Here is a 13,567-nt window from a genome sequence, read left to right as displayed (position 1 = left end):
CAATCATTAGTTAGATATAAACGGCAGTAATTGATTCAGTAGGACTCCTTATCCATGTAAACGATCATTGTGACATCTGAATTCATTAATTATCTGAAATACACTGCGTGTGCGTGTGATGTTAAATGTTTGAACCAAGGTTAACGGTTAAAGTGTCAGAGAATGGGTGGTGATTTTTTGACGTCCTCCCATGATCTGAAGTGAGCGTGCGTGTTTGTGTTGGTGAAAGTTTAAGAAATGTACAACTGTCGGTTCAGCTCTCTGGTGCTCCCTGCTGGCAGTATCACTATACTGTCCTCATGTTTCACAAAAATAGTTTTGAGAGACGTTGTCAGTTTTTGTATGTTGCTTAAATCCTCCAAAGCGGTTGGCAGTAAACATCAGGTCACGGTACGCCACGGTAGGCCACGGAGTCAATGAGCTCGAGTTGAAAAAGAAAAAGCTTACAGCACCTGGTATTCCCAGGCGGTCTCCCATCCAAGTACTAACCAGGCCCGACCCTGCTTAGCTTCCGAGATCAGACGAGATCGGGCGTGTTCAGGGTGGTATGGCCGTAAGCAATTAGTGCAGGCGCAAAACCAGGTTTTATACAGTAGCACATAAGGAGTGAGAAAGCTGCTGAGGCTCGACGTTACACTTTACAAAAACAATCATTAGTTAGATATAAACGGCAGTAATTGATTCAGTAGGACTCCTTATCCATGTAAACGATCATTGTGACATCTGAATTCATTAATTATCTGAAATACACTGCGTGTGCGTGTGATGTTAAATGTTTGAACCAAGGTTAACGGTTAAAGTGTCAGAGAATGGGTGGTGATTTTTTGACGTCCTCCCATGATCTGAAGTGAGCGTGCGTGTTTGTGTTGGTGAAAGTTTAAGAAATGTACAACTGTCGGTTCAGCTCTCTGGTGCTCCCTGCTGGCAGTATCACTATACTGTCCTCATGTTTCACAAAAATAGTTTTGAGAGACGTTGTCAGTTTTTGTATGTTGCTTAAATCCTCCAAAGCGGTTGGCAGTAAACATCAGGTCACGGTACGCCACGGTAGGCCACGGAGTCAATGAGCTCGAGTTGAAAAAGAAAAAGCTTACAGCACCTGGTATTCCCAGGCGGTCTCCCATCCAAGTACTAACCAGGCCCGACCCTGCTTAGCTTCCGAGATCAGACGAGATCGGGCGTGTTCAGGGTGGTATGGCCGTAAGCAATTAGTGCAGGCGCAAAACCAGGTTTTATACAGTAGCACATAAGGAGTGAGAAAGCTGCTGAGGCTCGACGTTACACTTTTACAAAAACAATCATTAGTTAGATATAAACGGCAGTAATTGATTCAGTAGGACTCCTTATCCATGTAAACGATCATTGTGACATCTGAATTCATTAATTATCTGAAATACACTGCGTGTGCGTGTGATGTTAAATGTTTGAACCAAGGTTAACGGTTAAAGTGTCAGAGAATGGGTGGTGATTTTTTGACGTCCTCCCATGATCTGAAGTGAGCGTGCGTGTTTGTGTTGGTGAAAGTTTAAGAAATGTACAACTGTCGGTTCAGCTCTCTGGTGCTCCCTGCTGGCAGTATCACTATACTGTCCTCATGTTTCACAAAAATAGTTTTTGAGAGACGTTGTCAGTTTTTGTATGTTGCTTAAATCCTCCAAAGCGGTTGGCAGTAAACATCAGGTCACGGTACGCCACGGTAGGCCACGGAGTCAATGAGCTCGAGTTGAAAAAGAAAAAGCTTACAGCACCTGGTATTCCCAGGCGGTCTCCCATCCAAGTACTAACCAGGCCCGACCCTGCTTAGCTTCCGAGATCAGACGAGATCGGGCGTGTTCAGGGTGGTATGGCCGTAAGCAATTAGTGCAGGCGCAAAACCAGGTTTTATACAGTAGCACATAAGGAGTGAGAAAGCTGCTGAGGCTCGACGTTACACTTTTACAAAAACAATCATTAGTTAGATATAAACGGCAGTAATTGATTCAGTAGGACTCCTTATCCATGTAAACGATCATTGTGACATCTGAATTCATTAATTATCTGAAATACACTGCGTGTGCGTGTGATGTTAAATGTTTGAACCAAGGTTAACGGTTAAAGTGTCAGAGAATGGGTGGTGATTTTTTGACGTCCTCCCATGATCTGAAGTGAGCGTGCGTGTTTGTGTTGGTGAAAGTTTAAGAAATGTACAACTGTCGGTTCAGCTCTCTGGTGCTCCCTGCTGGCAGTATCACTATACTGTCCTCATGTTTCACAAAAATAGTTTTGAGAGACGTTGTCAGTTTTTGTATGTTGCTTAAATCCTCCAAAGCGGTTGGCAGTAAACATCAGGTCACGGTACGCCCGATAGGCCACGGAGTCAATGAGCTCGAGTTGAAAAAGAAAAAGCTTACAGCACCTGGTATTCCCAGGCGGTCTCCCATCCAAGTACTAACCAGGCCCGACCCTGCTTAGCTTCCGAGATCAGACGAGATCGGGCGTGTTCAGGGTGGTATGGCCGTAAGCAATTAGTGCAGGCGCAAAACCAGGTTTTATACAGTAGCACATAAGGAGTGAGAAAGCTGCTGAGGCTCGACGTTACACTTTTACAAAAACAATCATTAGTTAGATATAAACGGCAGTAATTGATTCAGTAGGACTCCTTATCCATGTAAACGATCATTGTGACATCTGAATTCATTAATTATCTGAAATACACTGCGTGTGCGTGTGATGTTAAATGTTTGAACCAAGGTTAACGGTTAAAGTGTCAGAGAATGGGTGGTGATTTTTTGACGTCCTCCCATGATCTGAAGTGAGCGTGCGTGTTTGTGTTGGTGAAAGTTTAAGAAATGTACAACTGTCGGTTCAGCTCTCTGGTGCTCCCTGCTGGCAGTATCACTATACTGTCCTCATGTTTCACAAAAATAGTTTTGAGAGACGTTGTCAGTTTTTGTATGTTGCTTAAATCCTCCAAAGCGGTTGGCAGTAAACATCAGGTCACGGTACGCCACGGAGTCAATGAGCTCGAGTTGAAAAAGAAAAAGCTTACAGCACCTGGTATTCCCAGGCGGTCTCCCATCCAAGTACTAACCAGGCCCGACCCTGCTTAGCTTCCGAGATCAGACGAGATCGGGCGTGTTCAGGGTGGTATGGCCGTAAGCAATTAGTGCAGGCGCAAAACCAGGTTTTATACAGTAGCACATAAGGAGTGAGAAAGCTGCTGAGGCTCGACGTTACACTCTTTACAAAAACAATCATTAGTTAGATATAAACGGCAGTAATTGATTCAGTAGGACTCCTTATCCATGTAAACGATCATTGTGACATCTGAATTCATTAATTATCTGAAATACACTGCGTGTGCGTGTGATGTTAAATGTTTGAACCAAGGTTAACGGTTAAAGTGTCAGAGAATGGGTGGTGATTTTTTGACGTCCTCCCATGATCTGAAGTGAGCGTGCGTGTTTGTGTTGGTGAAAGTTTAAGAAATGTACAACTGTCGGTTCAGCTCTCTGGTGCTCCCTGCTGGCAGTATCACTATACTGTCCTCATGTTTCACAAAAATAGTTTTGAGAGACGTTGTCAGTTTTTGTATGTTGCTTAAATCCTCCAAAGCGGTTGGCAGTAAACATCAGGTCACGGTACGCCACGGAGGCCACGGAGTCAATGAGCTCGAGTTGAAAAAGAAAAAGCTTACAGCACCTGGTATTCCCAGGCGGTCTCCCATCCAAGTACTAACCAGGCCCGACCCTGCTTAGCTTCCGAGATCAGACGAGATCGGGCGTGTTCAGGGTGGTATGGCCGTAAGCAATTAGTGCAGGCGCAAAACCAGGTTTTATACAGTAGCACATAAGGAGTGAGAAAGCTGCTGAGGCTCGACGTTACACTCTTTACAAAAACAATCATTAGTTAGATATAAACGGCAGTAATTGATTCAGTAGGACTCCTTATCCATGTAAACGATCATTGTGACATCTGAATTCATTAATTATCTGAAATACACTGCGTGTGCGTGTGATGTTAAATGTTTGAACCAAGGTTAACGGTTAAAGTGTCAGAGAATGGGTGGTGATTTTTTGACGTCCTCCCATGATCTGAAGTGAGCGTGCGTGTTTGTGTTGGTGAAAGTTTAAGAAATGTACAACTGTCGGTTCAGCTCTCTGGTGCTCCCTGCTGGCAGTATCACTATACTGTCCTCATGTTTCACAAAAATAGTTTTGAGAGACGTTGTCAGTTTTTGTATGTTGCTTAAATCCTCCAAAGCGGTTGGCAGTAAACATCAGGTCACGGTACGCCACGGTAGGCCACGGAGTCAATGAGCTCGAGTTGAAAAAGAAAAAGCTTACAGCACCTGGTATTCCCAGGCGGTCTCCCATCCAAGTACTAACCAGGCCCGACCCTGCTTAGCTTCCGAGATCAGACGAGATCGGGCGTGTTCAGGGTGGTATGGCCGTAAGCAATTAGTGCAGGCGCAAAACCAGGTTTTATACAGTAGCACATAAGGAGTGAGAAAGCTGCTGAGGCTCGACGTTACACTTTTACAAAAACAATCATTAGTTAGATATAAACGGCAGTAATTGATTCAGTAGGACTCCTTATCCATGTAAACGATCATTGTGACATCTGAATTCATTAATTATCTGAAATACACTGCGTGTGCGTGTGATGTTAAATGTTTGAACCAAGGTTAACGGTTAAAGTGTCAGAGAATGGGTGGTGATTTTTTGACGTCCTCCCATGATCTGAAGTGAGCGTGCGTGTTTGTGTTGGTGAAAGTTTAAGAAATGTACAACTGTCGGTTCAGCTCTCTGGTGCTCCCTGCTGGCAGTATCACTATACTGTCCTCATGTTTCACAAAAATAGTTTTGAGAGACGTTGTCAGTTTTTGTATGTTGCTTAAATCCTCCAAAGCGGTTGGCAGTAAACATCAGGTCACGGTACGCCACGGTAGGCCACGGAGGCAATGAGCTCGAGTTGAAAAAGAAAAAGCTTACAGCACCTGGTATTCCCAGGCGGTCTCCCATCCAAGTACTAACCAGGCCCGACCCTGCTTAGCTTCCGAGATCAGACAGAGATCGGGCGTGTTCAGGGTGGTATGGCCAGTAAGCAATTAGTGCAGGCGCAAAACCAGGTTTATACAGTAGCACATAAGGAGTGAGAAAGCTGCTGAGGCTCGACGTTACACTCTTTACAAAAACAATCATTAGTTAGATATAAACGGCAGTAATTGATTCAGTAGGACTCCTTATCCATGTAAACGATCATTGTGACATCTGAATTCATTAATTATCTGAAATACACTGCGTGTGCGTGTGATGTTAAATGTTTGAACCAAGGTTAACGGTTAAAGTGTCAGAGAATGGGTGGTGATTTTTGACGTCCTCCCATGATCTGAAGTGAGCGTGCGTGTTTGTGTTGGTGAAAGTTTAAGAAATGTACAACTGTCGGTTCAGCTCTCTGGTGCTCCCTGCTGGCAGTATCACTATACTGTCCTCATGTTTCACAAAAATAGTTTTGAGAGACGTTGTCAGTTTTTGTATGTTGCTTAAATCCTCCAAAGCGGTTGGCAGTAAACATCAGGTCACGGTACGCCACGGTAGGCCACGGAGTCAATGAGCTCGAGTTGAAAAAGAAAAAGCTTACAGCACCTGGTATTCCCAGGCGGTCTCCCATCCAAGTACTAACCAGGCCCGACCCTGCTTAGCTTCCGAGATCAGACGAGATCGGGCGTGTTCAGGGTGGTATGGCCGTAAGCAATTAGTGCAGGCGCAAAACCAGGTTTATACAGTAGCACATAAGGAGTGAGAAAGCTGCTGAGGCTCGACGTTACACTCTTACAAAACAATCATTAGTTAGATATAAACGGCAGTAATTGATTCAGTAGGACTCCTTATCCATGTAAACGATCATTGTGACATCTGAATTCATTAATTATCTGAAATACACTGCGTGTGCGTGTGATGTTAAATGTTTGAACCAAGGTTAACGGTTAAAGTGTCAGAGAATGGGTGGTGATTTTTTGACGTCCTCCCATGATCTGAAGTGAGCGTGCGTGTTTGTGTTGGTGAAAGTTTAAGAAATGTACAACTGTCGGTTTCAGCTCTCTGGTGCTCCCTGCTGGCAGTATCACTATACTGTCCTCATGTTTCACAAAAATAGTTTTGAGAGACGTTGTCAGTTTTTGTATGTTGCTTAAATCCTCCAAAGCGGTTGGCAGTAAACATCAGGTCACGGTACGCACGGTAGGCCACGGAGTCAATGAGCTCGAGTTGAAAAAGAAAAAGCTTACAGCACCTGGTATTCCCAGGCAGGTCTCCCATCCAAGTACTAACCAGGCCCGACCCTGCTTAGCTTCCGAGATCAGACGAGATCGGGCGTGTTCAGGGTGGTATGGCCGTAAGCAATTAGTGCAGGCGCAAAACCAGGTTTTATACAGTAGCACATAAGGAGTGAGAAAGCTGCTGAGGCTCGACGTTACACTCTTACAAAAACAATCATTAGTTAGATATAAACGGCAGTAATTGATTCAGTAGGACTCCTTATCCATGTAAACGATCATTGTGACATCTGAATTCATTAATTATCTGAAATACACTGCGTGTGCGTGTGATGTTAAATGTTTGAACCAAGGTTAACGGTTTAAAGTGTCAGAGAATGGGTGGTGATTTTTTGACGTCCTCCCATGATCTGAAGTGAGCGTGCGTGTTTGTGTTGGTGAAAGTTTAAGAAATGTACAACTGTCGGTTCAGCTCTCTGGTGCTCCCTGCTGGCAGTATCACTATACTGTCCTCATGTTTCACAAAAATAGTTTTGAGAGACGTTGTCAGTTTTTGTATGTTGCTTAAATCCTCCAAAGCGGTTGGCAGTAAACATCAGGTCACGGTACGCCACGAGAGTCAATGAGCTCGAGTTGAAAAAGAAAAAGCTTACAGCACCTGGTATTCCCAGGCGGTCTCCCATCCAAGTACTAACCAGGCCCGACCCTGCTTAGCTTCCGAGATCAGACGAGATCGGGCGTGTTCAGGGTGGTATGGCCGTAAGCAATTAGTGCAGGCGCAAAACCAGGTTTTATACAGTAGCACATAAGGAGTGAGAAAGCTGCTGAGGCTCGACGTTACACTCTTACAAAAACAATCATTAGTTAGGATATAAACGGCAGTAATTGATTCAGTAGGACTCCTTATCCATGTAAACGATCATTGTGACATCTGAATTCATTAATTATCTGAAATACACTGCGTGTGCGTGTGATGTTAAATGTTTGAACCAAGGTTAACGGTTAAAGTGTCAGAGAATGGGTGGTGATTTTTTGACGTCCTCCCATGATCTGAAGTGAGCGTGCGTGTTTGTGTTGGTGAAAGTTTAAGAAATGTACAACTGTCGGTTCAGCTCTCTGGTGCTCCCTGCTGGCAGTATCACTATACTGTCCTCATGTTTCACAAAAATAGTTTTGAGAGACGTTGTCAGTTTTTGTATGTTGCTTAAATCCTCCAAAGCGGTTGGCAGTAAACATCAGGTCACGGTACGCCACGGTAGGCCACGGAGTCAATGAGCTCGAGTTGAAAAAGAAAAGCTTACAGCACCTGGTATTCCCAGGCGGTCTCCCATCCAAGTACTAACCAGGCCCGACCCTGCTTAGCTTCCGAGATCAGACGAGATCGGGCGTGTTCAGGGTGGTATGGCCGTAAGCAATTAGTGCAGGCGCAAAACCAGGTTTTATACAGTAGCACATAAGGAGTGAGAAAGCTGCTGAGGCTCGACGTTACACTTTTACAAAAACAATCATTAGTTAGATATAAACGGCAGTAATTGATTCAGTAGGACTCCTTATCCATGTAAACGATCATTGTGACATCTGAATTCATTAATTATCTGAAATACACTGCGTGTGCGTGTGATGTTAAATGTTTGAACCAAGGTTAACGGTTAAGTGTCAGAGAATGGGTGGTGATTTTTTGACGTCCTCCCATGATCTGAAGTGAGCGTGCGTGTTTGTGTTGGTGAAAGTTTAAGAAATGTACAACTGTCGGTTCAGCTCTCTGGTGCTCCCTGCTGGCAGTATCACTATACTGTCCTCATGTTTCACAAAAATAGTTTTGAGAGACGTTGTCAGTTTTTGTATGTTGCTTAAATCCTCCAAAGCGGTTGGCAGTAAACATCAGGTCACGGTACGCCACGGTAGGCCACGGAGTCAATGAGCTCGAGTTGAAAAAGAAAAAGCTTACAGCACCTGGTATTCCCAGGCGGTCTCCCATCCAAGTACTAACCAGGCCCGACCCTGCTTAGCTTCCGAGATCAGACGAGATCGGGCGTGTTCAGGGTGGTATGGCCGTAAGCAATTAGTGCAGGCGCAAAACCAGGTTTTATACAGTAGCACATAAGGAGTGAGAAAGCTGCTGAGGCTCGACGTTACACTTTTACAAAAACAATCATTAGTTAGATATAAACGGCAGTAATTGATTCAGTAGGACTCCTTATCCATGTAAACGATCATTGTGACATCTGAATTCATTAATTATCTGAAATACACTGCGTGTGCGTGTGATGTTAAATGTTTGAACCAAGGTTAACGGTTAAAGTGTCAGAGAATGGGTGGTGATTTTTTGACGTCCTCCCATGATCTGAAGTGAGCGTGCGTGTTGTGTTGGTGAAAGTTTAAGAAATGTACAACTGTCGGTTCAGCTCTCTGGTGCTCCCTGCTGGCAGTATCACTATACTGTCCTCATGTTTCACAAAAATAGTTTTGAGAGACGTTGTCAGTTTTTGTATGTTGCTTAAATCCTCCAAAGCGGTTGGCAGTAAACATCAGGTCACGGTACGCCACGGTAGGCCACGGAGTCAATGAGCTCGAGTTGAAAAAGAAAAAGCTTACAGCACCTGGTATTCCCAGGCGGTCTCCCATCCAAGTACTAACCAGGCCCGACCCTGCTTAGCTTCCGAGATCAGACGAGATCGGGCGTGTTCAGGGTGGTATGGCCGTAAGCAATTAGTGCAGGCGCAAAACCAGGTTTTATACAGTAGCACATAAGGAGTGAGAAAGCTGCTGAGGCTCGACGTTACACTTTTACAAAAACAATCATTAGTTAGATATAAACGGCAGTAATTGATTCAGTAGGACTCCTTATCCATGTAAACGATCATTGTGACATCTGAATTCATTAATTATCTGAAATACACTGCGTGTGCGTGTGATGTTAATGTTTGAACCAAGGTTAACGGTTAAAGTGTCAGAGAATGGGTGGTGATTTTTTGACGTCCTCCCATGATCTGAAGTGAGCGTGCGTGTTTGTGTTGGTGAAAGTTTAAGAACTGTACAACTGTCGGTTCAGCTCTCTGGTGCTCCCTGCTGGCAGTATCACTATACTGTCCTCATGTTTCACAAAAATAGTTTTGAGAGACGTTGTCAGTTTTTGTATGTTGCTTAAATCCTCCAAAGCGGTTGGCAGTAAACATCAGGTCACGGTACGCCACGGTAGGCCACGGAGGTCAATGAGCTCGAGTTGAAAAAGAAAAAGCTTACAGCACCTGGTATTCCCAGGCGGTCTCCCATCCAAGTACTAACCAGGCCCGACCCTGCTTAGCTTCCGAGATCAGACGAGATCGGGCGTGTTCAGGGTGGTATGGCCGTAAGCAATTAGTGCAGGCGCAAAACCAGGTTTTATACAGTAGCACATAAGGAGTGAGAAAGCTGCTGAGGCTCGACGTTACACTCTTACAAAAACAATCATTAGTTAGATATAAACGGCAGTAATTGATTCAGTAGGACTCCTTATCCATGTAAACGATCATTGTGACATCTGAATTCATTAATTATCTGAAATACACTGCGTGTGCGTGTGATGTTAAATGTTTGAACCAAGGTTAACGGTTAAAGTGTCAGAGAATGGGTGGTGATTTTTTGACGTCCTCCCATGATCTGAAGTGAGCGTGCGTGTTTGTGTTGGTGAAAGTTTAAGAAATGTACAACTGTCGGTTCAGCTCTCTGGTGCTCCCTGCTGGCAGTATCACTATACTGTCCTCATGTTTCACAAAATAGTTTTGAGAGACGTTGTCAGTTTTTGTATGTTGCTTAAATCCTCCAAAGCGGTTGGCAGTAAACATCAGGTCACGGTACGCCACGGTAGGCCACGGAGTCAATGAGCTCGAGTTGAAAAAGAAAAAGCTTACAGCACCTGGTATTCCCAGGCGGTCTCCCATCCAAGTACTACCCAGGCCCGACCCTGCTTAGCTTCCGAGATCAGACGAGATCGGGCGTGTTCAGGGTGGTATGGCCGTAAGCAATTAGTGCAGTCGCAAAACCAGGTTTTATACAGTAGCACATAAGGAGTGAGAAAGCTGCTGAGGCTCGACGTTACACTTTTACAAAAACAATCATTAGTTAGATATAAACGGCAGTAATTGATTCAGTAGGACTCCTTATCCATGTAAACGATCATTGTGACATCTGAATTCATTAATTATCTGAAATACACTGCGTGTGCGTGTGATGTTAAATGTTTGAACCAAGGTTAACGGTTAAAGTGTCAGAGAATGGGTGGTGATTTTTTGACGTCCTCCCATGATCTGAAGTGAGCGTGCGTGTTTGTGTTGGTGAAAGTTTAAGAAATGTACAACTGTCGGTTCAGCTCTCTGGTGCTCCCTGCTGGCAGTATCACTATACTGTCCTCATGTTTCACAAAAATAGTTTTGAGAGACGTTGTCAGTTTTTGTATGTTGCTTAAATCCTCCAAAGCGGTTGGCAGTAAACATCAGGTCACGGTACGCCACGGTAGGCCACGGAGGCAATGAGCTCGAGTTGAAAAAGAAAAGCTTACAGCACCTGGTATTCCCAGGCGGTCTCCCATCCAAGTACTAACCAGGCCCGACCCTGCTTAGCTTCCGAGATCAGACGAGATCGGGCGTGTTCAGGGTGGTATGGCCGTAAGCAATTAGTGCAGGCGCAAAACCAGGTTTTATACAGTAGCACATAAGGAGTGAGAAAGCTGCTGAGGCTCGACGTTACACTTTACAAAAACAATCATTAGTTAGATATAAACGGCAGTAATTGATTCAGTAGGACTCCTTATCCATGTAAACGATCATTGTGACATCTGAATTCATTAATTATCTGAAATACACTGCGTGTGCGTGTGATGTTAAATGTTTGAACCAAGGTTAACGGTTAAAGTGTCAGAGAATGGGTGGTGATTTTTTGACGTCCTCCCATGATCTGAAGTGAGCGTGCGTGTTTGTGTTGGTGAAAGTTTAAGAAATGTACAACTGTCGGTTCAGCTCTCTGGTGCTCCCTGCTGGCAGTATCACTATACTGTCCTCATGTTTCACAAAAATAGTTTTGAGAGACGTTGTCAGTTTTTGTATGTTGCTTAAATCCTCCAAAGCGGTGGCAGTAAACAATCAGGTCACGGTACGCCACGGTAGGCCACGGAGTCAATGAGCTCGAGTTGAAAAAGAAAAAGCTTACAGCACCTGGTATTCCCAGGCGGTCTCCCATCCAAGTACTAACCAGGCCCGACCCTGCTTAGCTTCCGAGATCAGACGAGATCGGGCGTGTTCAGGGTGGTATGGCCGTAAGCAATTAGTGCAGGCGCAAAACCAGGTTTTATACAGTAGCACATAAGGAGTGAGAAAGCTGCTGAGGCTCGACGTTACACTCTTAGAAAAAACAATCATTAGTTAGATATAAACGGCAGTAATTGATTCAGTAGGACTCCTTATCCATGTAAACGATCATTGTGACATCTGAATTCATTAATTATCTGAAATACACTGCGTGTGCGTGTGATGTTAAATGTTTGAACCAAGGTTAACGGTTAAAGTGTCAGAGAATGGGTGGTGATTTTTGACGTCCTCCCATGATCTGAAGTGAGCGTGCGTGTTTGTGTTGGTGAAAGTTTAAGAAATGTAACAACTGTCGGTTCAGCTCTCTGGTGCTCCCTGCTGGCAGTATCACTATACTGTCCTCATGTTTCACAAAAATAGTTTTGAGAGACGTTGTCAGTTTTTGTATGTTGCTTAAATCCTCCAAAGCGGTTGGCAGTAAACATCAGGTCACGGTACGCCACGGTAGGCCACGGAGTCAATGAGCTCGAGTTGAAAAAGAAAAAGCTTACAGCACCTGGTATTCCCAGGCGGTCTCCCATCCAAGTACTAACCAGGCCCGACCCTGCTTAGCTTCCGAGATCAGACGAGATCGGGCGTGTTCAGGGTGGTATGGCCGTAAGCAATTAGTGCAGGCGCAAAACCAGGTTTTATACAGTAGCACATAAGGAGTGAGAAAGCTGCTGAGGCTCGACGTTACACTCTTACAAAAACAATCATTAGTTAGATATAAACGGCAGTAATTGATTCAGTAGGACTCCTTATCCATGTAAACGATCATTGTGACATCTGAATTCATTAATTATCTGAAATACACTGCGTGTGCGTGTGATGTTAAATGTTTGAACCAAGGTTAACGGTTAAAGTGTCAGAGAATGGGTGGTGATTTTTTGACGTCCTCCCATGATCTGAAGTGAGCGTGCGTGTTTGTGTTGGTGAAAGTTTAAGAAATGTACAAATGTCGGTTCAGCTCTCTGGTGCTCCCTGCTGGCAGTATCACTATACTGTCCTCATGTTTCACAAAAATAGTTTTGAGAGACGTTGTCAGTTTTTGTATGTTGCTTAAATCCTCCAAAGCGGTTGGCAGTAAACATCAGGTCACGGTACGCCACGGTAGGCCACGGAGTCAATGAGCTCGAGTTGAAAAAGAAAAAGCTTACAGCACCTGGTATTCCCAGGCGGTCTCCCATCCAAGTACTAACCAGGCCCGACCCTGCTTAGCTTCCGAGATCAGACGAGATCGGGCGTGTTCAGGGTGGTATGGCCGTAAGCAATTAGTGCAGGCGCAAAACCAGGTTTTATACAGTAGCACATAAGGAGTGAGAAAGCTGCTGAGGCTCGACGTTACACTTTACAAAAACAATCATTAGTTAGATATAAACGGCAGTAATTGATTCAGTAGGACTCCTTATCCATGTAAACGATCATTGTGACATCTGAATTCATTAATTATCTGAAATACACTGCGTGTGCGTGTGATGTTAAATGTTTGAACCAAGGTTAACGGTTAAAGTGTCAGAGAATGGGTGGTGATTTTTTGGACGTCCTCCCATGATCTGAAGTGAGCGTGCGTGTTTGTGTTGGTGAAAGTTTAAGAAATGTACAACTGTCGGTTCAGCTCTCTGGTGCTCCCTGCTGGCAGTATCACTATACTGTCCTCATGTTTCACAAAAATAGTTTTGAGAGACGTTGTCAGTTTTTGTATGTTGCTTAAATCCTCCAAAGCGGTTGGCAGTAAACATCAGGTCACGGTACGCCACGGTAGGCCACGGAGTCAATGAGCTCGAGTTGAAAAAAGAAAAAGCTTACAGCACCTGGTATTCCCAGGCGGTCCTCCCATCCAAGTACTAACCAGGCCCGACCCTGCTTAGCTTCCGAGATCAGACGAGATCGGGCGTGTTCAGGGTGGTATGGCCGTAAGCAATTAGTTGCAGGCGCAAAACCAGGTTTATACAGTAGCACATAAGGAGTGAGAAAGCTGCTGAGGCTC

The 13,567-nt window shown here is 44.5% G+C and overlaps 21 non-coding genes across 21 annotated transcripts; all 21 read right to left on the bottom strand.

Moving 5' to 3' along the window:
• Positions 1–440: 440 nt before the first annotated feature.
• LOC130397943 (5S ribosomal RNA) lies at positions 441–559 on the bottom strand. The gene has a single exon (XR_008900527.1). It is a non-coding gene; the product is annotated as a 5S ribosomal RNA (ribosomal RNA).
• A 528-nt stretch (positions 560–1,087) lies between these two features.
• LOC130397942 (5S ribosomal RNA) lies at positions 1,088–1,206 on the bottom strand. The gene has a single exon (XR_008900525.1). It is a non-coding gene; the product is annotated as a 5S ribosomal RNA (ribosomal RNA).
• Positions 1,207–1,736: 530 nt separating this feature from the next.
• On the bottom strand, positions 1,737–1,855 carry LOC130397940 (5S ribosomal RNA). Its single transcript, XR_008900523.1, has one exon. It is a non-coding gene; the product is annotated as a 5S ribosomal RNA (ribosomal RNA).
• Positions 1,856–2,383: 528 nt separating this feature from the next.
• On the bottom strand, positions 2,384–2,502 carry LOC130397939 (5S ribosomal RNA). Its single transcript, XR_008900522.1, has one exon. It is a non-coding gene; the product is annotated as a 5S ribosomal RNA (ribosomal RNA).
• Positions 2,503–3,021: 519 nt separating this feature from the next.
• Positions 3,022–3,140, bottom strand: LOC130397937 (5S ribosomal RNA). The gene has a single exon (XR_008900521.1). It is a non-coding gene; the product is annotated as a 5S ribosomal RNA (ribosomal RNA).
• Positions 3,141–3,669: 529 nt separating this feature from the next.
• LOC130397936 (5S ribosomal RNA) lies at positions 3,670–3,788 on the bottom strand. The gene has a single exon (XR_008900520.1). It is a non-coding gene; the product is annotated as a 5S ribosomal RNA (ribosomal RNA).
• Positions 3,789–4,318: 530 nt separating this feature from the next.
• On the bottom strand, positions 4,319–4,437 carry LOC130397935 (5S ribosomal RNA). The gene has a single exon (XR_008900519.1). It is a non-coding gene; the product is annotated as a 5S ribosomal RNA (ribosomal RNA).
• Positions 4,438–4,966: 529 nt separating this feature from the next.
• On the bottom strand, positions 4,967–5,087 carry LOC130395242 (5S ribosomal RNA). Its single transcript, XR_008898321.1, has one exon. It is a non-coding gene; the product is annotated as a 5S ribosomal RNA (ribosomal RNA).
• Positions 5,088–5,615: 528 nt separating this feature from the next.
• Positions 5,616–5,734, bottom strand: LOC130397934 (5S ribosomal RNA). Its single transcript, XR_008900518.1, has one exon. It is a non-coding gene; the product is annotated as a 5S ribosomal RNA (ribosomal RNA).
• A 527-nt stretch (positions 5,735–6,261) lies between these two features.
• LOC130400933 (5S ribosomal RNA) lies at positions 6,262–6,381 on the bottom strand. The gene has a single exon (XR_008903401.1). It is a non-coding gene; the product is annotated as a 5S ribosomal RNA (ribosomal RNA).
• Positions 6,382–6,902: 521 nt separating this feature from the next.
• LOC130397933 (5S ribosomal RNA) lies at positions 6,903–7,021 on the bottom strand. Its single transcript, XR_008900517.1, has one exon. It is a non-coding gene; the product is annotated as a 5S ribosomal RNA (ribosomal RNA).
• A 529-nt stretch (positions 7,022–7,550) lies between these two features.
• Positions 7,551–7,669, bottom strand: LOC130397932 (5S ribosomal RNA). The gene has a single exon (XR_008900516.1). It is a non-coding gene; the product is annotated as a 5S ribosomal RNA (ribosomal RNA).
• Positions 7,670–8,197: 528 nt separating this feature from the next.
• Positions 8,198–8,316, bottom strand: LOC130397931 (5S ribosomal RNA). The gene has a single exon (XR_008900515.1). It is a non-coding gene; the product is annotated as a 5S ribosomal RNA (ribosomal RNA).
• Positions 8,317–8,844: 528 nt separating this feature from the next.
• Positions 8,845–8,963, bottom strand: LOC130397930 (5S ribosomal RNA). The gene has a single exon (XR_008900514.1). It is a non-coding gene; the product is annotated as a 5S ribosomal RNA (ribosomal RNA).
• Positions 8,964–9,492: 529 nt separating this feature from the next.
• Positions 9,493–9,611, bottom strand: LOC130397928 (5S ribosomal RNA). The gene has a single exon (XR_008900512.1). It is a non-coding gene; the product is annotated as a 5S ribosomal RNA (ribosomal RNA).
• A 528-nt stretch (positions 9,612–10,139) lies between these two features.
• Positions 10,140–10,258, bottom strand: LOC130395161 (5S ribosomal RNA). The gene has a single exon (XR_008898248.1). It is a non-coding gene; the product is annotated as a 5S ribosomal RNA (ribosomal RNA).
• A 528-nt stretch (positions 10,259–10,786) lies between these two features.
• LOC130397927 (5S ribosomal RNA) lies at positions 10,787–10,905 on the bottom strand. The gene has a single exon (XR_008900511.1). It is a non-coding gene; the product is annotated as a 5S ribosomal RNA (ribosomal RNA).
• A 528-nt stretch (positions 10,906–11,433) lies between these two features.
• Positions 11,434–11,552, bottom strand: LOC130397926 (5S ribosomal RNA). The gene has a single exon (XR_008900510.1). It is a non-coding gene; the product is annotated as a 5S ribosomal RNA (ribosomal RNA).
• Positions 11,553–12,082: 530 nt separating this feature from the next.
• Positions 12,083–12,201, bottom strand: LOC130397925 (5S ribosomal RNA). Its single transcript, XR_008900509.1, has one exon. It is a non-coding gene; the product is annotated as a 5S ribosomal RNA (ribosomal RNA).
• Positions 12,202–12,730: 529 nt separating this feature from the next.
• On the bottom strand, positions 12,731–12,849 carry LOC130397924 (5S ribosomal RNA). The gene has a single exon (XR_008900508.1). It is a non-coding gene; the product is annotated as a 5S ribosomal RNA (ribosomal RNA).
• Positions 12,850–13,379: 530 nt separating this feature from the next.
• LOC130394097 (5S ribosomal RNA) lies at positions 13,380–13,499 on the bottom strand. Its single transcript, XR_008897288.1, has one exon. It is a non-coding gene; the product is annotated as a 5S ribosomal RNA (ribosomal RNA).
• Between the last annotated feature and the right edge of the window lie 68 nt (positions 13,500–13,567).

This window comes from Gadus chalcogrammus, chromosome 12, assembly GCF_026213295.1.
Source record: "Gadus chalcogrammus isolate NIFS_2021 chromosome 12, NIFS_Gcha_1.0, whole genome shotgun sequence".
Lineage (NCBI taxonomy): Eukaryota > Metazoa > Chordata > Actinopteri > Gadiformes > Gadidae > Gadus > Gadus chalcogrammus.
The sequence above is the reverse complement of the archived record's forward strand: the minus strand, read 5'-3'. Positions and strand labels throughout refer to the sequence as shown.